The sequence below is a fragment of the Littorina saxatilis genome, linkage group LG11, assembly GCF_037325665.1.
Source record: "Littorina saxatilis isolate snail1 linkage group LG11, US_GU_Lsax_2.0, whole genome shotgun sequence".
Classification (NCBI taxonomy): domain Eukaryota; kingdom Metazoa; phylum Mollusca; class Gastropoda; order Littorinimorpha; family Littorinidae; genus Littorina; species Littorina saxatilis.
Window position 1 is genome coordinate 18,005,212 of NC_090255.1, and position 23,557 is coordinate 18,028,768.

Genomic DNA, 23,557 nt, shown 5'->3' on the forward strand with positions numbered 1-23,557 from the left:
GCAAGGTCGTGGTTCTCGTAGCAGACGACGCTGCCTGGCGCCAGTTCCTCTGAACCGTTAACCGCCACTGCTCTAGTTCGCAGCCGTTTCAATGTTGCATTTCAGATTCAAAGGTACACAATAACGTGCTATTGCAGATAAGCTTACAGAGATTTGCATTGAAATGACAAACTGGCTGCTAAATTGTGAAAAAAAGGAAACTGGATTACACGGGTTCACGATGGCTCAGAGGTAAGATAAACCACGCACAAATAAATTCTTTGAGAATTGCTCGCTCTTTACGGAGGGCACGTAGGATGTTCTCAAGCGGTGAGTGTTTAAATGAAATGGTGTTTGTACTGTGTGTAAAAGCCTGACAGTAGGCTTATCTGTGATGGTTTACGGGAGGCTTACTGTGCCTTTAACAGCTATCGAGTTTTCAGCGTGGCGATTGGGTCCGATATTTTGACGAGAACAAGTATACTACGTCGAGCCGAAGAACTATATAAGGGGTTATGTACTTGCAAAATGTAAACTTCCCTTTGGTTATTTGATTGCAAAATGTAAGTTTTTGTTTTGATGCAGTTGGTTTCGTAACTATGCGCATTAGAGCTATGTCGCTATATTCACTGCTACAATGGTTGCTGACCATAACACGACTTAGTTCTCAACATCGACTCTTCATCACAACCAGATCATCTTCAAAGTGCCACTGTATTGCCCAGATGGAGTCGTGATTGTCGGATTTGTCACAAAGCGAAATAAATTGGACTGCTTAAAACCATTTCCCTTAGTGGACACACGTGAAGGGAACAAAGAGACAGGACACAGGCGGTGGACACACGTGAAGGGAACAAAGAGACAGGACACAGGTGGTGGACACACGTGAAGGGAACAAAGAGACAGGACACAGGCGGTGGACACACTGGGCGAAAAGTCACGTTTTGGCACTATAACGTGGCATATAACATGAAACATGAAGTTAATCAACTGAATTTTGTGGCATTATACCTGTGCGATTCACATCAAGTTAGAAAAACTGCCGTAACGCAATAAAATCCCTGGGATTTTAGCGCGGTGCAAAACACAGTAAAACATCGAGTTTTGGTGTCTGCGTTTTGGACGTTTTCGCTACATTAACGCACGGCGATTCACGTCGTGTTAAACGCGTTTCAGCAGTGCGCAAAACACCACGAAACCTGTGGAGTTACGATAAGTTTTTCTGGTTTCTAAAACTTGATGTTAGAGTGTTGTTTTGATGGATTATTCTGCGTTTTCATCAGCCTGGTGCCGAACCTGCAGAATCAGACGATTATCGGCTCCCTCTCTCTGCATTTTTCATTTAAGCAATGTATTGTATGTAAATTGATGATATGTTCTTACTTTCATTTCTATTATAATCATGTAGCAGTAGTTTGTTTTCTTTACTTGCTTATTCTTTAGCAATTTTAGACTAGTCCCTCTTTAGGGCGAGGGCCAGATGTAAAAAAAGCAGATCACTGCTTACTCTATTACCCTCGTAAAATAAAGAATTGTTCTTGTTCTTGTTCTTGTTCTTGTTCTTGTTCTCTAGTTTCTCTCTCAGCACGGTCACACACACACACACACACTGTGACACACACACACACACACACACACACACACACACACACTGCACATACATCATACACACACACACACCGTCACACACATTCACACTGTCACTGCACACGGCACACACACATGCACACACACATGCACACACACACACACACATACACACACACTGTGACTGACACTGACTGACCGTCACACACACACACACACACACACACACACACGGGCACACAGTGACACACATACACACCCCTTGAACTGACACACACACACGCACACACAACTGAACACACACACACTGATCATCAGTTTATAAATGTGAAAAAAAGTGCAGTGCACAAACATTTTTGGGGGTATCTCTTATTTTCTCTATAATTATGAGCCTTGTCACAGTACAGTGTACACGAGAGACTGCATTGCCCGTGCGTTGAGCAGAGAAAGTAGGTCATTCTCAGCTGACTATTTAGCGCGGTCAGATTTTAGTTTTCTTCTATATTCCTTTCCACTTTTGCTGGGGTACTGGCCGAGTTAATCGTTTTCCCATGTGTGTGGGACCTGTAAGGAATTCGAAGCGGCAACGGACCACAGATAGGTCTTTGTTCTACTCCCCCCCCCCCCCCCCCCCCTCCCCGAAACATCCGTCCGAGATGGTGGCTACTGACTGGACTTGCAACTTTCTCAACTTGTACAGTACGAACTGCAGTGACTCGAATTTGAGTTTTGGGATTTCTCTTGCTCTACCTTTTCTGATAATGTTTTACTTAGCTCGTGTTTAGATGCAATACATACTGTCTCTTTACATTTAGTCAAGTTTTGACTAAATGTTTTAACATAGAGGGGGAATCAAGACGAGTGTCGTGGTGTGTGTGTGTGTGTGTGTGTGTGTGTGTGAACTCAGAACTCAGAACTCAGAACTCATTTAATTGTCATAAAAACACAGTAAAGGGTTTATCAGACACGAAGTGGATATTTGTAAAGACAAGAAGAAATATCGTCCATGGAGCAGTGATTACAACATTGTTATGTATCTGTAGTTATGTCATTATTGCGTATAATCATGCAGTTGTATACAAATTCAGCAAGTTGTTGCTGTGTGCGTGTGCATGTGTGTGTGTAGAGCGATTCAGACCAAACTACTGAACCGATCTTTATGAAATTTTACATGAGAGTTCCTGGGTATGATATCCCCGGACGTTGGTTTTTTTCGATAAATACGTTTGATGACGTCATATCCGGCTTTTTGTAAAAGTTGAGGCGGCACTGTCACACCCTCATTTTTCAATCAAATTAATTCAAATTTTAGTCAAGCAATCTTCGACAAAGGCCGGCCTTCGGTATTGCATTTCAGCTTGGTGGCTTGAAAATTAATTAATGACTTTGGCCATTAAAAATCTGAAAATTGTAAAAAAAATAATTGTTTTATAAAACGATCCAAATTTACGTTCATCTTATTCTTCATCATTGTCTGATTAAAAAAACCATATATAAATATGTTATATTTGGATTAAAAACAAGCTCTGAAAATTAAAAATATAAAAATTATGATCAAAATTACATTTTTTAAATCATCTTTCATCTTATTCCTTGTCGGTTCCTGATTCCAAAAACATAGAGATATGATATGTGTGAATTAAAAACACGCTCAGAAAGTTAAAACGAAGAGAGGTGCAGAAAAGCGTGCTATCCTTCTTAGCGCAACTACTACCCCGCTCTTCTTGTCAATTCCACTGCCTTTGCCACGAGCGGTGGACTGACGACGTACGATGCTGCGAATATACGGTCTTGCTGAAAAATTGCATTGCGTTCAGTTTCATTCTGTGAGTTCGACAGCTTGACTAAATGTTGTATTTTCGCCATACGCGACTTGTTTTGTTTTAGGATCGATTTTGATAATGATTGAGAAAGGAGAATAGCCGGTGTTAGTTTTACAGTCGGTTTTATGAAGTTTGAGTAAAGAAGTGCGTGGTTTTTACCCTCCTTTTCGTTTTCCTTCCCCTTCTTTAGTTTGCTATTATTATGCTATATTTTCCTGCTTCTACACACACACACACACACACACACACACACACACACACACACACACACACACACACACACACACACACACACACACACACACACACACACACACACACACACACACACACAAATCGAATCTAAAACTAAAGAGCCGAAATGGCTGCACTCTAACTCATCTTTGATCTCCCAAAAAACAAATCAATCAATCATTCACACATGGATCAGAGGCAGTGATATGGCTGACAGAGAAGCAAAAGAGGCTGTTACAGATCAAGCAGCATTTCATGACATAAAATTAACTAAGACGGGAGCAAAACACAAAATGGCCAAAGTTATCTGGCGTCACTGGGAAACAGAATTAAAAATAGAAGGCAATGCTCATGGTTGGCTTATTCTGCCCCGACAAACAAAACAAAACAGGCCTTCACTCCCCACCTCCCTCCTTTAAATTACGTCGCAGCAATCGCACGGATGGATGCGCTCACAAGTGCTTTCCCCGTCTCTGTGAATGTGAAAAGTTTATATTTTTTTACACCTCTTTGACCGCTGCCAATCACTCCAACAAGACTTCCGCAACCTACACACCACAGGAGCTCCTGTGCTACACACCCTTGTCAACGAACACAAACTGAAACCCCATGAGTTTGTTTTTTTTAGATAAACATTGCACGCTTCAATGGAAGCTAGCATACACCCTGTGTCTCTCAATATATAAGGCTGAAATAGGATATCTGTTTTAAAAACCCTGATCTCTGTTCCTCCTTCCCACCCCTCAATACTCTCTCACGCCGAGCTTTTTCTTCTTCATTGTATTATTTTTCCAGTTATGTATTTACTTACCTATTCAGCCACAAATATAACAATATTCCACATAAAAAATATAAAAAAATAAGCCTACAAAACCGCTCCAGTCCAACCATATTCCGCGTACACAATCTTCACTTCCATCCCCATTTTGAAACATTGCAACAGACTTCCAGATATGATTATAACACGACCATATGTGTTCTCTGGTTGCATGTTTGTTCAGTGTCTTGTCCCCACATAAAGCATATTAACTCTACCTGTCCTAAAGCCAGTTGCAGTTCTAAGAGGACGTTAAAACTAGTTATCATCATCACACACACACACACACACACACACACACACACACACACACACACACACACACACACACACACACACGCACACACACACACACACACACACACATATATATATATATGAAAAATCCCATGTATGTTTTATGATTGTTGTTTTGGTCTGAATACAATTTGGAATCTTACTACACTCATAGACCTATATTAATACAGGTCCCTGCTACAGTACTCTTGTTGATTTTACATTTAAGTTGTTGTCAGAAGTATTTTGTTCGTCGGTTCGTGTCTGGTGCGTGTGGTTTGAATGCCGCCCTGACAAAATTAATGTCTTTTAAAAACACATTCACGGTAACATCTTCGACGCAGACACAGACAGTTAGGAAGGGCTCCTAATATGGACCACTTTTAGTTTCATGCTGATAACTAGCTTGTTTTCTTGCGAAGAAGTTTTATTTTGTGTTTGGTAGTCCTTCTCTCTTAGGTTGGCCGTTAGGCCTAATTAGAGTGAAATAGCTTTGATAGACATTCAGCAAAAATTAAATACATACAAAATCACAAATGGTACATATTAGGAGCCTGGGCGCCTAATATGGACCAGTGAAGCGGCCTTCACGAATCACTGTAAAAAAAAAGCCCCCTATACTTCAAAATAGCATGATACAACTTAGTGTACAAGTCAGACTAATTCAAATAATGCTTTAGATTGATCTGTTTCGGGTTGATGAGAGCATTATTTGAAGAACACCAGGAAACTAAAGAAGCTTATCAAAAACAGAGTGAAAATAAGTAAAATTATCAACTTGCACGAAAAGAAGACTTTTTGTTATTTTTTTTTTAAACTGATCTCGAGGGCTAGTAATAGGTTATTTCCAGCAAGCTTCTTAATGAATTAATGAAAAAAGCCTTTAGCTTCTTTTTCTTCGATTTGTTGAAGGTGGTCCATATTTTAGGGGACTCGCACATACTTTGAGATTTTGCTATTGATTTTTTGTTTGAAGTAGAAACTTGGGGTCAACACTGCTAAAATGTAACAAATGCGGCCTTAGCTGTCATAGCAATTTTTGTGTGAAAGCTTTGGCTGTGAACAGAAACGAGTCCGTTTTAGGCAGCACATTTAGAGTGAACGCTGCCAAAAGTGAAAAAAAGAGAAAAAGCCTAACAGTTTTGAGATTTGTGTTTCTGCAACTGTTTTGACATGTGCAAGTTATCCAGAGAGGGTGAATACAGCGATGACTTTGTCCGCACGTCGCTGGGCATATCAGCGCAGTTCAACGTTGCCAGAGACCAAAGAAGCGCTTTACTCAGGTCGCAGCGCGCGGCGGCTCACTGGAGGAATGTTTGAAAACTATCTGTGCTCGACTGCCAGCAGACCACAGGCACATTACACCCACTAAAGTTTGGACTTGTACTGGCAGAGAGCGAATGCAAATTCTTGTAGGCATACACAGACGCAACATAGCATATACAGACAATAACACCCACAACACTTCAACAGCATATGAAAGGAATAACAAGTCGCGTAAGGCGAAAATACAACATTTAGTCAAGTAGCTGTCGAACTCACAGAATGAAACTGAACGCAATGCCATTTTTCAGCAAGACCGTATACTCGTAGCATCGTCAGTCCACCTCTCATGGCAAAGGCAGTGAAATTGACAAGAAGAGCGGGGTAGTAGTTGCGCTAAGAAGGATAGCACGCTTTTCTGTACCTCTCTTTGTTTTAAGTTTCTGAGCGTGATTTTAATCCAAACATATCATATCTATATGTTTTTGGAATCAGGAACCGACAAGGAATAAGATGAAAGTATTTTTAAATTGATTTCGACAATTTAATTTTGATAATAATTTTTATATATTTAATTTTCAGAGCTTGATTTTAATCCAAATATAACATATTTATATGTTTTTGGAATCAGAAAATGATGGAAAATAACATGAACGTAAATTTGGATCGTTTTATAAATTTTTATTTTTTTTTACAATTTTCAGATTTTTAATGACCAAAGTCATTATTAATTTTTAAGCCACCAAGCTGAAATGCAATACCGAAGTCCGGGCTTCGTCGAAGATTATTTGACCAAAATTTCAACCAATTTGGTTGAAAAATGAGAGCGTGACAGTGCCGCCTCAACTTTCACGAAAAGCCGGATATGACGTCATAAAAGACATTAATAAAAAAATAAAATAAAAAACGTATGGGGATTTCATACCCAGGAACTCTCATGTCAAATTTCATAAAGATCGGTCCAGTAGTTTAGTCTGAATCACTCTACACACACACAGAGACAGACAGACACACACACACACACACACACACACACACACACGCGCGCACGCACGCACATACACCACGACCCTCGTCTCGATTCCCCCTCTACGTTAAAACATTTAGTCAAAACTTGACTAAATGTAAAAATAAATCCGCAAATCGCGCACAATACACCAGTTAGAAAAACAAGGAGTACCAAAGCGGCGTGCAGAAACTAAACTGACTCAGAGACTGAGAAGAAACATTTATCACACGATGTGGATAGCAAACATTAAAATAAAACAGATAAGTCAAGCAAAAAATAAACACAAATATCGAAAACACAATAAGCAAAGGTAAAGAAAACAAGTCGCGTAAGGCGAAAATACAACATTAATTTTAGTCAAGTAGCTGTCGAACTCACAGAATGAAACTGAACGCAATCACAATGTAACGCAGCAAGACCGCATTCTCGTAGCATCGTCAGTCACCCGCTCACGGCAAAGACAGTGAAATTGACAAGAAGAGCGGGGTAGCAGTTGCGCTCAGAAGGATAGCACGCTTTTCTGTACCTCTCTTTGTTTTAACTTTCTGAGCGTGTTTTTAATCCAAACATATCATATCTATATGTTTTTGGAATCAGGAACCGACAAGGAATAAGATGAAAGTGTTTTTAAATTGATTTCGAAAATGTAATTTTCATATTAATTTTTATATATTTAATTTTCAGAGCTTGTTTTTAATCCAAATATAACATATTTATATGTTTTTGGAATCAGCAAATGATGGAGAATAAGATGAATGTAAATTTGGATCGTTTTTAAAAAAAAATATTTTTTTTTACAATTTTCAGATTTTTAATGACCAAAGTCATTAATTAATTTTTAAGCCACCAAGCTGAAATGCAATACCGAAGTCCGGGCTTCGTCGAACATTACTTGATCAAAATTTCAACCAATTTGGTTGAAAAATGAGGGCGTGACAGTGCCGCCTCAACTTTCACGAAAAGCCGGATATGACGTCATCAAAGACAGTTATCAAAAAAATGAATAACGTATGGGGATATCATACCCAGGAACTCTCATGTCAAATTTCATAAAGATCGGTCCAGTAGTTTAGTCTGAATCGCTCTACACACACACACAGACACACACACACACACACACACACACACACGCACATACACCACGACCCTCGTCTCGATTCCCCCCTCTACGTTAAAACATTTAGTCAAAACTTGACTAAATGTAACAAAAAGATATGCCTGCCGACAGTCAGTGTGTGAGTGCGTGGTTTGTGCGTCAGCGGGGTGTGTGTGTGTGTGTGTGTGTGTGCGCGCGCGTGCATGCGTGCGTAGGCTACGTTCTTGCGTGTGTGCGTTCGAATGAGAAAGAAGAGAGAGAGAGGATTGAAGAATGAGGTCACGCTCTCTGTCACATGAATACATATATACACACACTGAAGGCTACCTCGGACACGAACACTTGCCAACAACTGTGGTTGGACATGCTTTTGAAATGGAATATTTTTTCGACATGATTTCTGGACATACGAATCCCGCTGTGTTGCCTACTGATGTTGCGAATGATGAAGGTTTTGAGTTGACTGACCTTGAGGATGTATTGCATCAGGCGTTTATCGTCTCAAATTATATCCTTGCTACTTTTCAGGACGGTCAACTAATAATAATAATAATAATACGAATATTTATAACGCGCACATATCTCACCAACAGGCGACTCAAGGCGCACATACACTCATTCACACACACGGAGACTTAAAGTCACTAGCACACACACACCATCAACCATTAAAATATGTACCTGTAGTTATTCAGGGTGGGATGGGGTGGGCAGTGTAGAATGCATGGATTATTTGGAAAAAAGGAATGTCTTAAGTGCAGATTTGAATGATTCGAGGGACTGTTGTTGACGGAGGGGGAGAGGTAGTGTGTTCCATTGGCTAGGTGCTTGGAAAGAAAATGAGCATTCATGGTAACTTGGATAGTCAAAGTTTTTATTTGTTTGATTCCCATCAAAGAAACAGAAATGGTAACCATTCTTCAAATGGCGCTGCAGTTTTGATGTCATCAAGTTAATTCCTTTGCAGAATTGATTGATTTTCTCAAAAGCCATTATCAATGTGTTTATCAATTAACACCTGTTCATTTCTGTCCAACTGCAATGCAAACTCAATGTGGAGGAAACAAGGATTCATTACAAACAAGTCATCCCTGTACATCAACAGAGTTATGTACCTCAATCAATACTGCTGGTATGAGTGACAGGAATCTAAAAGAAACAAGTCGCGTAAGGTGAAAATACAATATTTAGTCAAGTAGCTGTCGAACTCACAGAATGAAAGTGAACGCAACGCAACGCAGCAAGACCGTATACTCGTAGCATCGTCACTCCACCGCCCGTGGCAAAGGCAGTGCACGTGGAATTGACAAGAAGAGCGGGGTATTCGTTGCGCTGAGAAGGATAGCACGCTTTTCTGTACCTCTCTTCGTTTTAACTTTCTGAGCGTGTTTTTAATCCAAACATATCATATCTATATATTTTTGGAATCAGGAACCGACAAGGAATAAGATGAAAGTGTTTTTAAATTGATTTCGAAAAAAAAAGTTTGATAATAATTTTTATATATTTAATTTTCAGAGCTTGTTTTTAATCCGAATATAACATATTTATATGTTTTTGGAATCAGCAAATGATGGAGAATAAGATAAACGTACATTTGGATCGTTTTATAAATTTTTAATTTTTTTTACAATTTTCAGATTTTTAATGACCAAAGTCATTAATTAATTTTTAAGCCACCAAGCTGAAATGCAATACCGAACCCCGGGCTTCGTCGAAGAGTACTTGACCAAAATTTCAACCAATTTGGTTGAAAAATGAGGGCGTGACAGTGCCGCCTCAACTTTCACGAAAAGCCGGATATGACGTCATCAAAGACATTTATCAAAAAAATGAAAAACACTTTCGGGGATTTCATACCCAGGAACTCTCATGTCAAATTTCATAAAGATCGGTCCAGTAGTTTAGTCTGAATCGCTCTACACACACACACACACACACACACACACACGCACACACACACACGCGCACGCACATACACCACGACCCTCGTTTCGATTCCCCCTCGATGTTAAAATATTTAGTCAAAACTTGACTAAATATAAAAACAACCAAACGCAAATCTACTACTACTTCTACGACTCGTTTGAATGTAAAACAGAAATGTAACACTGTCTGTGACAATGACGGTTCTACGATTCGTTTGAATGACGGTATAGATCGAACCTTAACCCACAACTACGAAAATTTGTGTCAGACTTTTTTGAACAGGAAAATATGCCTCTGTTCAACAGTAACCAACACATGGAAGATGTTTTTGAAACTTTCAGAAATGTAACACTAGCCTATCTGTGACAATGTTGCTTTTGAATTGAACCCACATTTGTTGAACAGGAGAGAATGTTCCTGTTCAACAGTGCCCAAAACACTGAATCTGACGTTTTTGAATCTTTTCTGTCATCTAACTGAATCTGACGTTTTTGAATCTTTTCTGTCATCTAACCCAATTGCTCATGACTTCATCGATCTTGAACATGCCTACTTTTCAAAGAAAGACAGACAAAGCGAAATCTGCATGTTAGCCATCTGCCTGAAATGGTCAATGCACTTTTGTAAAATTGTCACAGCTGTTATATGCACTTTTGTGAAATGGTCAGTGCTGTTGTGCACTTATGCAAAACTTGGTGCTGTGCTGTTAACATTTGAACAAAATGCATTTTGTTCAAATGTTTAGTGCAACTTGCTACTATATAATCGCTGTATGCGCTTTGTGGTAATAATGCACTTTTGTCAAAAGTTTGCGCTAAATGTTGGCACTATGCATCATTGTTGGAGCACCCTCCTGTAGTAGATGCACCATGCATAAAAATGTACTGTGAAATGTTTCGTGTAAATTATTGTCACAATATAATGTTTTGTGCGCCCCCATGTATGTGTTCTGTGCTAATAATGCACGGTTGTGAAATGTCCGTACACATTTTGTGGCACTATGTAATTGTTAGTGCATCCTCCTGCGGATGCTTCGTGCTAAAATTGCACTTCCATTAAAATATTGTACGCTCATGTCAACTGGTAGGGGAGACCGGGGCTAGTCCGCCTACTTTTATGCTTTTGGTAGCATAACTGGTGAGTTTGATGAACTAGAAGACTGATTTTTTATTTTACATCAAGACAAATGTGTGGCTGATATCAATGCGCAGACAGTTTTTATTTGCGTATGAACATTTGTTGTACATACTGCTTTAAGTAGACCTACCCTAACGTAGGCGGACTTGCCCCAAGTCGGGGTAAGTCCGCCTACAGGGTGGGGCAAGTCCGCCGCTCTCATCCCATAGTAGGTACAAGACTAGTAGTGGGCAAGCTTTATACACACACGCACGCACGCACACATAGTCAGTCAAACAAGCACCCGATCAGTGGGAAAGCTTTTTTTAATTCCCTTCAATATTTAGGTTCAAAAATGCCAATGACAAAATACAAAAGAATGTCGAAAGAATGTAACACAAATCGGCGTCAGTCTTTTTTAGACATGAATCTGCAATCTTTACCATCGAGAATAGATGGAGTCACCATCAGAGTCACAGTTATGGCAGATGTAAACTGGACTGTTCCCCACACCTGCACATTCTTCATGGCGAACATGCCCCGTGACAAATAGGCGGACTTGCCCCCGCACGGGCAGGCAACTATAGTGCCAGATAGCGAGCACAACATGGGAAGGAAGAAGCAAAACTTTCGTCAGAACTCGACCTTAATTAACGCACTTTCACTCGACACCAAGACTAAGTATTTGTTCTCAGAGGTAATGCATCAAAACCTAAGTCAACTGCTATGCATTCATGTTACAAAAATGAAGAAAAACACTTTTTGTGATCTGTACTCACGATATATGGGCGCGCAACCTCTGAACTTCTGCAGGATATGGCGGGAAGTAGGGACACCATTCTCACATGGTGTGAAAGACTAAAAGGTGGCAAACGTAAGAATAAACAGACAAAGACGGATGTGCCCCGGGGGCGGACTAGCCCCGGTCTCCCCTACTATATTTTCAATTGTTTCTCTGTCAATTTCAGATGTTTGTTTCCAATTACTTCAGTATCTCCCTGTTGCAATTCCAGGTGATTCATTATGCATGTGCCAATCAGTTTGAGGTGTTTAATTCTGATTCCTGTATTTACAGTGTAAAATTAAAACTATTGTTTTCAAACATTCCTATGACACCTGGTAATGGTTCTGTGTTTTTTTGTAATTTGTATTTTGTTTTTCTGCAATAAATATTTGAAATGGATCTGAGACTGACTTACTACTTTTAGCACTCTTTTTCACCACATTCCCACGTACAGATATTGCAATATCAACTCTTCCTTTCTACCTGTTTCAAACAAGCTCTATTTTTTAATTAAAAAGTTTTTTTTTCTTGTGGCTGTTTGATCAATTATGGCAAGCATTGACTGAAATAAACCATTTATATATATCCAGCACAACATGCAATTCATTAACTTTTGACCCTAACCTTTAACACTTCCCAAAATAAATCTTTGGTGGACATTGCATCGACGCTGTTCATTTTGAATGAACATTTTTCTTGTTAGATCAGTGGTCTATGCCGGCGCATAGTTGTGACTGGATCAACTCGCTGCGCTCGCGGTAAGTGCTGACAACCGGAAGAAAGCTGCATTCCGAAAAAAGTCACTTCCGTTTCGCCATTTTTCGATGATGCCAGAGAAGTGAACCATGATTTCAAGATGCCCGGTGCAAATTGTTGTATGCCTGGATGCAGCGTGAGCTCACTAAGATCTTCAACGCTTATAACTTTCCATGGTATACCAAACGGAAAAGCGGATGCCGAATGGAGAGCTGCTCTTCCACAAAATCAAACCGTGCTGACAAGCTTTTCAACCCGAAGAATGCGAGGATGTTCCCGACATTTCAAAGAAACATGCTTCAAATACGGTACGTAAAAAAACTAGTAATATAGCGAAAATAAGCTTTCATCTGATTGTCTGTGCTGTGTTGTTTTGCTTGTAATGCTTCAAGTGACGAAGCTCTAGTAGTATCAATCAATCAGTATGAAGCTTAGTACTTGTACTGAACTTGTAGTAACTAGTACTTTTACAGCTCGCAGACAAAAAATAACACAATCGTATTCTGAATCATACATTGACAAAGGCGTAATTCTGAGCTATAATTATTAGGTAATGGGGGAAAAAACCACTCTTTGTTCTTGTGATAATGTGTTTTTGAATATATTCTAGTAAACTTCTGGGTTAGAAGTAGAACTTAGATTTCTTTTGTTGTTTTACTCGGTCACTGAGTCAGTCTTGTTCATTCTTGACAGATTTGCAGTAGTGTGTTTTACTAATTCTTGTTTCTATTTCAATAGATCTAAATGTATAGGTCTGTTTAGTTAATTTAACTTATAATTTCGACTCAGCATTTTGAACATTTTCTTTGCATGTTTTTTTGCTGGGCCTACAGGCAAGCGAGCACTCATTCCAGGAAGTCTGCCAACCAACCATGTGCTACAGAAGTCAGTAGAAACACCAAAGACTCCAGCCAGGAAACCCCCAGTGAGTAAAAATTGCTGTTATTTGCCCAGTATAGTATGCTATTAGTGATTCTGATAGTGATAATATGCTACTTGTAACTCTTTTGTGAGTACCGGTACATGTATACTGGGTGTTTTCTCAGTTTTGTCCGCTGTCAGTGTGAGATTTATATTGTGGTATAACCTGTTTTTCTAGTTTCATGGTTTAGCCACGACTCACTTTGAATGAGGGTCATCTGCCAGGCATTTAGCTGATTATCTGATAAGTGATATTTTTTAATTTGCTATTTATAAATTACAGTTATACTAGTAAACTAACACTGTCGCACAAAGTATGTGACTTTAAAAAAAGATTTGTTTGAAATCATGTGAGCTCTGTCCACTAGATGATGGAGAAGGGAATTTTTCCAGTTGAGTCTGCAACATGGATTTTTTCTCTCTCGGATAACAAATACAGTATGGTAGGAAAAATTTAGGGTTGGTGTGGCGATAACTTCTTCTTCTGCGTTCGTGGGCTGAAACTCCCATGTACACTCGTGTTTTTACGTGTATGACCGTTTTTACCCCGCCATTTAGGCAGCCACACGCCGCTTTCGGAGGAAGCATGCTGGGTATTTTCGTGTTTCCATAACCCACCGAACTCTGACATGGATTACAGGATCTTTTCCGTGCGCACTTGGTCTTGTGGTTGCGTGTACAGTAGTACCTGCCATATCCGGTCACCCATTAGTCATTGCAAAGGTGACCGCAAATATCAGGTGGCCGTTCATTACAGGCCCCCTCCTCCTCCAAAAAAACTCAAAAAACACGATCAAATTTTCATGAAGAAAAGAAAGCGATCATCCACGAGCCGCCGATTCATTGTCTCTGTTAGTTTTGCTTTCGTTTATACATCTTAATTATTTGCGTGTTTAACTCGATCGTCTTGGCTAAGCTATTGTTTCGTATGTTTCTATGTGTGTTGTTTGGATTATTATATATGTATTTGAGTGTCAGATAAACAAGTGTTTCAAACTCACATCAGCTGTGATCGATCCGGAAGTGACTGCCGTAAATGTACATGTATGCGCATGTCTGTATTTACAGTTTGCGCATGCGTAAGTATTCATGTCATCTGCTCGTGCTGTGCCGTCTGTGCACACAACACACACACACACACACACACACACACACACCACAGGCGCTCGCCCGCGAAAGTGACAAGTGGCCGTTAAGTGGCCGCTCCTGTCGAGTAAGAGGGGCACCTTAGGGCAAAAATCAGTGACCGTTGACCGCGTCAGACAGGTTAACGGCCATTAAGAGTCAATTATAGAAGGAAAACTCATTAGTCATGGGAAAGCTGGCCGCTCCGGGTAGGTTCACGCCCACGAAAGGGCCGGAAATGGAAGGGACTACTGTACACACGAAGGGGGATAAGTCACTAGCAGGTCTGCACACAAGTTGACCTGGGAGATCGGAAAAATCTCCACTCTTAACCCACCAGGCGGCCGCAGCCGGGATTCGAACCCTCGACCTTCCGATTACGAGGCCGACGTCTTACCACCCCGCCACAGCGCCCGTCGTGTGGCGATAACAATAAAGATATGTCATAGTGACTTGACTAATTGATTTGAATTCTGCTGCAGGTCAGTCGCCCCCCACCTCCTGGTTGCCTACTACAACTTCGAGGAAATACGACAGGACACCCTTCAGCTTGCTGCACCATGGTGTCTCTTGGAGAACAGCAAGGAACAGATACAGGTGGGAATAACCGAAGCCAGCCAAGTGAAACTGTTGTCCTCTACGTTATGATTACGTACTCCAGCAGACATCAACTTGTGGTCGACGTGCGTGGGTTTTGCTCAAAATACGTAAGTATTCGTCAGTGTTTGGCTTCTCGAATTAAGTTTCAACTTAATCTCTGTCTCGAACCACAGGCGGAAGGTATCGTTCACTGGACCACTACTTACATAGAAAGACTATACTGAACGAATCGTCGGTAAGCTTACCACACTGTCATACTGTCATACTCATAGTGATATCACTGATACATTTGTACAGGTATTAAAACATGGCTGTTTGCTGAAAAAATCGTTGTGAAAAATTGTAATGTCTCTGAAGTTTGATTCAGTCCGTCATTCATTTTGATGGGAAGTCAACCCTTGGTGAGGCTAATACTAATATTGTTTTGATCTGTATTCTGCCAGTGCCATTGCCAACTGCCATTGTTGTTCTTGTGGAGTTCTAGAACAAGCTCTGGTTTGAATGACCAGCTAAAATTAATGCTGATAGTAAATAAGTACATTATTTTTGCATTAGCGGGGTATACAAAATATTTTATTAAAAAAATACCGCATGGTTTTGCTTGATCAAATCATTTATCAGCTAACAATATGCTTTTATTTCAGTTGGACCTGACTTGAGCATGATTCCGTTGTCTCCGCAACAACAGCTTGATTGAGATACAGGCATGTCCAGTTTTCAGCAAGTGCAGGCTGAGTGTGAAGATCTGATTGCTGATCTAGACACAACATAAGCTGCTTGACACTATTCCAAGGTAAGCGAGAAGCTTTGAAAATAGTTACTTTAATTCAGTAATGCGTAATTATGTATGCAATACTCCTGCTGGTGAGTTCACTACAAACAGGTACTACATTAGAACTAGAAGAATAGGTTCCACAAGAACATTTCTGACTGTTGATGGCACTAAAACTCTCGTTACATCCTGCATTCTGTGTAGATTAGATTACAGCAAATCCCTTCTCATAGGCTGCCCTGACTCCACTCTCCAACCCTTGCAAAAAGTACAACACTCTGCAGCACTCCTCTCATGAAAGAACTTCACTGGCTTCCTGTGTCTCAACGTATTAGGTATAAAGCTGCCTGCTTCTGCTACAAGATCATCTCTGAATCGGCACCTGCCTATCTTTCGGAACTGGTCTCCCTCTCGCACCCTTCATTCTTCTGCTGATGCTCGACTTCTCCGTCAAGGTTGCTTTAAACGCAAGGCTCATGGCTTCCGCACGTTTTCATATCATGGCCCTCAGTTATGGAATTCACTCCCCTTTCTATTACGTCACTCTCCATACATTTCATCTTTTAAGTCCAATTTGAAAACTCACTTGTTCCAACAACATTATGGATAGTTCCTTAGGCCAAACAAAAAAATAGTCTGTTTACGGTAACATCGGCCCAAAAAATAGGGTCGGTAGGTCGGGATTTTTTTTTTCTCCAAAAAACATCAAATTATTTTGCCAAAAAACAAACTTTGTTTTAAAATTTTGATTTTTTTTTTTCCCCAAATGCCAAAAAAAAGTCTAGGGTCGCGCAAAAAAATAGGGTCGGTCGGGATACCGTAAACAGACTTCTTTTTTTTTGGCCTTAGCATAGAGTCTGGGGATGTGAGATGTGCATGATGTGTTGTTTGAATCTGACAGTGATTGTATGAATTTTTTTATACACGCTTTGAACTTCTAAAAAGGCGCTTTATAAATGCCCGCTATTATTATTATTATTATAAGTAGATACACACTTGTAAACTTATGTTAGTTTTCACACGTGAGCATGAAGTGCCTTTATGAGAAATGTATAGTGGCTTGCAATATTGAATTTGAGGGATGTTTGCAGTTATGTAATATATTAGCACAGCTCAGTTTTCTTCAGGGTTCCGTGAGAACAGTGAAATTCTCCTTTGAGGACTGAAAAATATCTTGGATAATTGGTCTTAATTGGGGGGGGGGGGGTGGGGGGGGGGAGATTTAAAACATAAGTACATTCACATGTGTTTTTCATTTTCACTGTGTAAAGGTGGGGAGGTCCTTCTCTACTTGTTTCTTTGTTTTCCCATTGACATATATTTTGTTCTTGTCTATATTTTTTACATAGGTGCTGTCCTCATCCCCAGCCGACTGTTTCCGCTGAAGCCGTGAAGGATGCTTCTTCATGTAGGCGTGGACATCTTTTTCGTCGCCGTGCAAGGCTTCCAGTTCCAGTACCATATAATTTTGTGAATACTCTGGGGACCTGTCATCAACTTTGGAAGGACGCTTTATTTTAACACTTTGTACCCCATCTATGTTGACCAAGATTTTTTAAGCCGAGACCAGCTGTGCTGCAGCAGGTCACTCAGAATTGTAGAAACTGTATCAACAGGCTAGAATCCTGGCGTTAGATCAACGTTACAGGAAGCGACTGAAGCTAACAGTCTAAGCAGGATGCAGATATGTGCCGAATGATAACAGATGCAATGTACATAGTGACTGTGTGTACCTGGGAGACAAGGAGTTAAGACCACATCTGAACTGAGGATTTAGTCTCTCCATAATCAAACGCTGAAGAAGATTTCAGAATGAACTTTGTTAGATAAATTATGGTTGTTATGATCGTCACATTTTAGGTCCCCCCCTTCCCCCCTTTTCAAACTTCCCCGCTTTTCAGACCTTACATTTTTGGATTTTCTGTTCACAACCTGTTGTACATTTACCTAGATATTAAGCAGATTTCCTCCTTTATAAGACCAGCTTATTTTTTTTATTCTTGGAGGCCTGAAAAGGGTGTTTGGAAGGACACTGTATTTGTTTGTTCGAAATTCAGAATTCAAATAATTCTTCATCAACGAGTTATTACTGCCTCACCATAGCAGTTAGGCCAGTCTTACTAACTCTTACTTTTATTAATGTGCCGTGATGCAAAGACGTTGAGCAGTTTTCAGATGTTTATGAATCTAGGGCTTTCAAAATTTACTGACATACAATACAATACAATACAATAAAATAACTTTATTAATCTCTAAAAGAGAAATTGCATTGCTGAGCTTTTGTGTCCGTAATAATAACATACATAAAACATTCAAAAATAAACATTTGTTCTTTGTCATGCATACATTCTTGTGTTCTTATACATTTCTTCATGTTGGACTCCATGACTCCATGACATCCAAACATGAAGTTCAGTTACCCCTTTTTGAGTCACTTGAGAAAAAGTGACTATGTAATCGGTCAGTGTTAGTCTGTCCGGCCGGCCGTCCGTCCGGCCGGCCGGCCGGCCGGCCGTAGACACCACCTTAACGTTGGACTTTTCTCGGAAACTATCAAAGCGATCGGGCTCATATTTTGTTTAGTCGTGACCTCCAATGACCTCTACACTTTAACGATGGTTTCGTTGACCTTTGACCTTTTTCAAGGTCACAGGTCAATGTCAAAGGAAAAATTAGACATTTTATATCTTTGACAAAGTTCATCGGATGTGATTGAAACTTTGTAGGATTATTCTTTACATCAAAGTATTTACATCTGTAGCCTTTTACGAACGTTATCAGAAAAACAAGGGAGATAACTAGCCTTTTCTGTTCGGCAACACACAACTTAACGTTGGGCTTTTCTCGGAAACTATAAAAGTGACCGGGCTCAAATTTTATGTGAACGTGACTCATTGTGTTGTGAATAGCAATTTCTTCCTGTCCATCTGATGCCTCATATAATATTCAGAACTGCGAAAGTGACTCGATCGAGCGTTTGCTCTTCTTGTTAACTTTGAAGGTCACATTGTGGGCGAATTTTTAGCAAAAAGTTGGAACATGGTATTACTGTTCTTACTCACAAGGGAAGTGATTTTGTTATTTACTGATTTTCATTTTGTGTGGCCTTCTTTCACCCATTTAATCATTCATAAATGTTCATACCCAAGGGAAGTAATTCACATATATCTATGGCCAATGTTTTCACAGGGCATCTATAGTGTGGATGAACACTGTCTCCACTCAAAATAGTCCTTTGCTATTGTACATTGTGAATCAGCATTTTTGTTTTTGTCCTGTTTGAATAAAGTGCAATCATTTTACAACCAAAGTGTTAATGTTAAAGATGTTTACATAATGTGTGAAGGATGATGCATTTGAAAACTAATATTGTTAAATGTAAATTGACCTGTGACAAGTCAGCATAGTGCAATATCCAAGCATGAAACCCGCACACAATTCCCAAACAACATGCTTTCTTTTCCACAAAATTCCATCCAGTGGAAAACAATTATGTGAACGTCATAACATGGTTTTTACATTAATAATCAAGCCTTACACCAACTAAAATGGTGTTAATAGGCATTTGAGCAAGCTTTAACACCAACATAACATGGAGTTAATAGGCATTTGAGCAAGCTTTAACACCAACATAACATGGGGTTTTGCATGTTATACCAGCAATAACATGATGTTAATCACATTACAAGCAAGCTGTAACACCACCAAAACAAGCAGTTTTGCAAGTTAAGTCTACGATAACATGATGTTAATCACATTACAAGCAAGCTGTAACACCACCAAAACAAGCAGTTTTGCAAGTTAAGTCTACGATAACATGATGTTAATCACATTACAAGCAAGCTGTAACACCACCAAAACAAGCAGTTTTGCAAGTTAAGTCTACGATAACATGATGTTACTTGGCGTTAAACCAAAGCTTTAATGCCATCAAAACTTGGAATTTTTGCATGTTACAGACATGCTGTAACATGGTTTAACATGATGTTTTGACCGTCGCAAAACGCGCTGAAATTCGAGGCAATTTCGCTGCGATAACTTCAACAAAATCCAATCAAAATCTGGCGTTGTCGTGAACACCAAAATGTGATAAACCCATTGAAACTTGAAGTTTTGTTGGGATTTTGAGTAGTTTTGTAAGATACAAAACGCCACTTTTCGCCCAGTGACACACGTGAAGGGAACAAAGAGACAGGACACAGGTGATGGACACACGTGAAGGGAACAAAAAGACAGGACACAGGCGGTGGACACACGTGAAGGGAACAAAGAGACAGGACACAGGCGGTGGACACACGTGAAGGGAACAGAGAGACAGGACACAGGCGATGGACACACGTGAAGGGAACAGAGAGACAGGACACAGGCGGGGGACACACGTGAAGGGAACAAAGAGACAGGACACAGGCGGTGGACACACGTGAAGGGAACAAAGAGACAGGACACAGGCGGTGGACACACGTGAAGGGAACAAAGAGACAGGACACAGGCGGTGGACACACGTGAAGGGAACAGAGAGACAGGACACAGGCGATGGACACACGTGAAGGGAACAGAGAGACAGGACACAGGCGGTGGACACACGTGAAGGGAACAAAGAGACAGGACACAGGCGGTGGACACACGTGAAGGGCACAGAGAGACAGGACACAGGCGGGGGACACACGTGAAGGGAACAGAGAGACAGGACACAGGCGGTGGAGACACGTGAAGGGAACAAAGAGACAGGACACAGGCGGTGGACACACGTGAAGGGAACAGAGAGACAGGACACAGGCGGTGGACACACGTGAAGGGAACAAAGAGACAAGACACAGGCGGTGGACACACGTTAAGGGCACAGAGAGACAGGACACAGGCGGGGGACACACGTGAAGGGAACCGAGAGACAGGACACAGGCGGTGGACACACGTGAAGGAAACAAAGAGACAGGACACAGGCGGTGGACACACGTGAAGGGAACAGAGAGACAGGACACAGGCGGTGGACACACGTGAAGGGAACAGAGAGACAGGACACAGGCGGTGGACACACGTGAAGGGAACAGAGAGACAGGACACAGGCGGTGGACACACGTGAAGGGAACAGAGAGACAGGACACAGGTGGTGGACACACGTGAAGGGAACAAAGAGACAGGACACAGGCGGTGGACACACGTGAAGGGCACAGAGAGACAGGACACAGGCGGGGGACACACGTGAAGGGAACAAAGAGACAGGACACAGGCGGTGGACACACGTGAAGGGAACAAAGAGACAGGACACAGGCTGTGGACACACGTGAAGGGAACAGAGAGACAGGACACAGGCGGTGGACACACGTGAAGGGAACAAAGAGACTGGACACAGGCGGTGGACACACGTGAAGGGCACAGAGAGACAGGACACAGGCGGGGGACACACGTGAAGGGAACAGAGAGACAGGACACAGGCAATGGACACACGTGAAGGGAACAGAGAGACAGGACACAGGCGGTGGACACACGTGAAGGGAACAGAGAGACAGGACCATGGGTGAAAGTAGCCCGTCAATTGACTGAAATCCGTCAATCTGAGAATAAGTCTGACGGAAATTCCGTCAATCCGCAATTTTTATTAAAAAAACAAAAAAAAACACTTTTTTTAAGCGGAACGCGTTTTTGAACTGCTATGCGGTAAACCCCGTAGGTGAGGTTTCTTCGCTTTCGGATTCGCTCTGCATCACGATAAAAAAAAAGTTCTCGCGTTTTGGCAGGCATTATGAAGTGGTGACACGATTTCTGCGACAAAGATACCGGTTTTGACGGAAAACGCATGGACAGATCTTATTGATGCTGGTCTAGCCAACAAATGGCGATGGGACTGGTTGGAGTTCATGAAACTAAAACGGTGTGTGATAAGTTTGGTGCTTGAAACTCAAGTGCTTTTCCTTGAGAACTTTGTACTATAAGAGATGCTACTGCTTAGTTGCTACTTTGTGCAGTGCTACATCATGCTGTTTGCATGTGTGACATTCTGTTTCATCATTTATTTCAATGCCAGTCTGGCAATGTTTGCTTCTTATAATTAAATATTTCGAACTTTTATTTCAGTTGTTCAGTTTCTATTTCATTTAGTAATTGGCTGTTGTCAATGTTAATTGTTATCAATTGTGTCGTTGTGTTGGAAGATGCAAGTGTGAAAAGATACAAAAGAAAAATGATTACTTCTGTGTCAGACTGTGAATTGTTTTGATTTTGTTTACCCTTTTTACCATATCATTAGAATCTGAAGGTATTTTTTTGACCTGCATGATAGTGACAAAAAGTGTATTTTTTTTGCCAGGAAAGGCCACAAAATCACAATGTATAATGCAAAAATTCGTTTTCGGCCGGGGGGGCGTTGCCTCAAAAATTTTTCAGTCAATTTGATTTTCATAGCTTTCACCCATGCAGGACACAGGCGGTGGACACACGTGAAGGGAACAGAGAGACAGGACACAGGTGGTGGACACACGTGAAGGGAACAGAGAGACAGGACACAGGCGGTGAACACACGTGAAGGGAACAAAGAGACAGGACACAGGTGGTGGACACACGTGAAGGGATCAGAGAGACAGGACACAGGCGGCGGACACACGTGAAGGGAACAAAGAGACAGGACACAGGCGGTTGACACACGTAAAGGGCACAAAGAGACAGGACACGGGCGGTGGACACACGTGAAGGGAATAAAGAGACAAGACACAGGTGGTGGACACACGTGAAGGGAACAAAGAGACAGGACACAGGTGGAGGACACACGTGAAGGGAACAGAGAGACAGGACACAGGTGGTGGACACACGTGAAGGGAACAGAGGGACAGGACACAGGCGGTGGACACACGTGAAGGGAACAGAGAGACAGGACACAGGCGGTGAACACACGTGAAGGGAACAGAGAGACAGGACACAGGCGGTGGACACACGTGAAGGGAACAGAGAAACAGGACACAGGCGGTGGACACACGTGAAAGGAACAAAGAGACAGGACACAGGCGGTGGACACACGTGAAGGGAACAGAGAGACAGGACACAGGCGGTGGACACACGTGAAGGGAACAGAGAGACAGGACACAGGTGGTAGACACACGTGAAAGGAACAAAGAGACAGGACACAGGTGGTGGACACACGTGAAGGGAACAAAGAGACAGGACACAGGCGGTGGACACACGTGAAGGGAACAAAGAGACAGGACACAGGTGGTGGACACACGTGAAGGGAACAAAGAGACAGGACACAGGCGGTGGACACACGTGAAGGGAACAGAGAGACAGGACACAGGTGGTGGACACACGTGAAGGGAACAAAGAGACAGGACACAGGTGGTGGACACATGTGAAGGGAACAGAGAGACAGGACACAGGCGGTGGACACACGTGAAGGGAACAAAGAGACAGGACACAGGCGGTGGACACACGTGAAGGGAACAAAGAGACAGGACACAGGTGGTGGACACACGTGAAGGGAAC

The 23,557-nt window shown here is 41.4% G+C and overlaps 1 long non-coding RNA gene across 1 annotated transcript; it reads left to right on the forward strand.

Moving 5' to 3' along the window:
- The first annotated feature begins 12,705 nt into the window (after positions 1-12,705).
- LOC138979917 (uncharacterized) lies at positions 12,706-19,397 on the forward strand. The gene is made up of 5 exons (XR_011460174.1): positions 12,706-12,977; positions 13,503-13,594; positions 15,198-15,422; positions 15,960-16,108; positions 17,437-19,397. It is a non-coding gene; the product is annotated as an uncharacterized lncRNA (long non-coding RNA).
- The last annotated feature ends 4,160 nt before the right edge of the window (positions 19,398-23,557 follow it).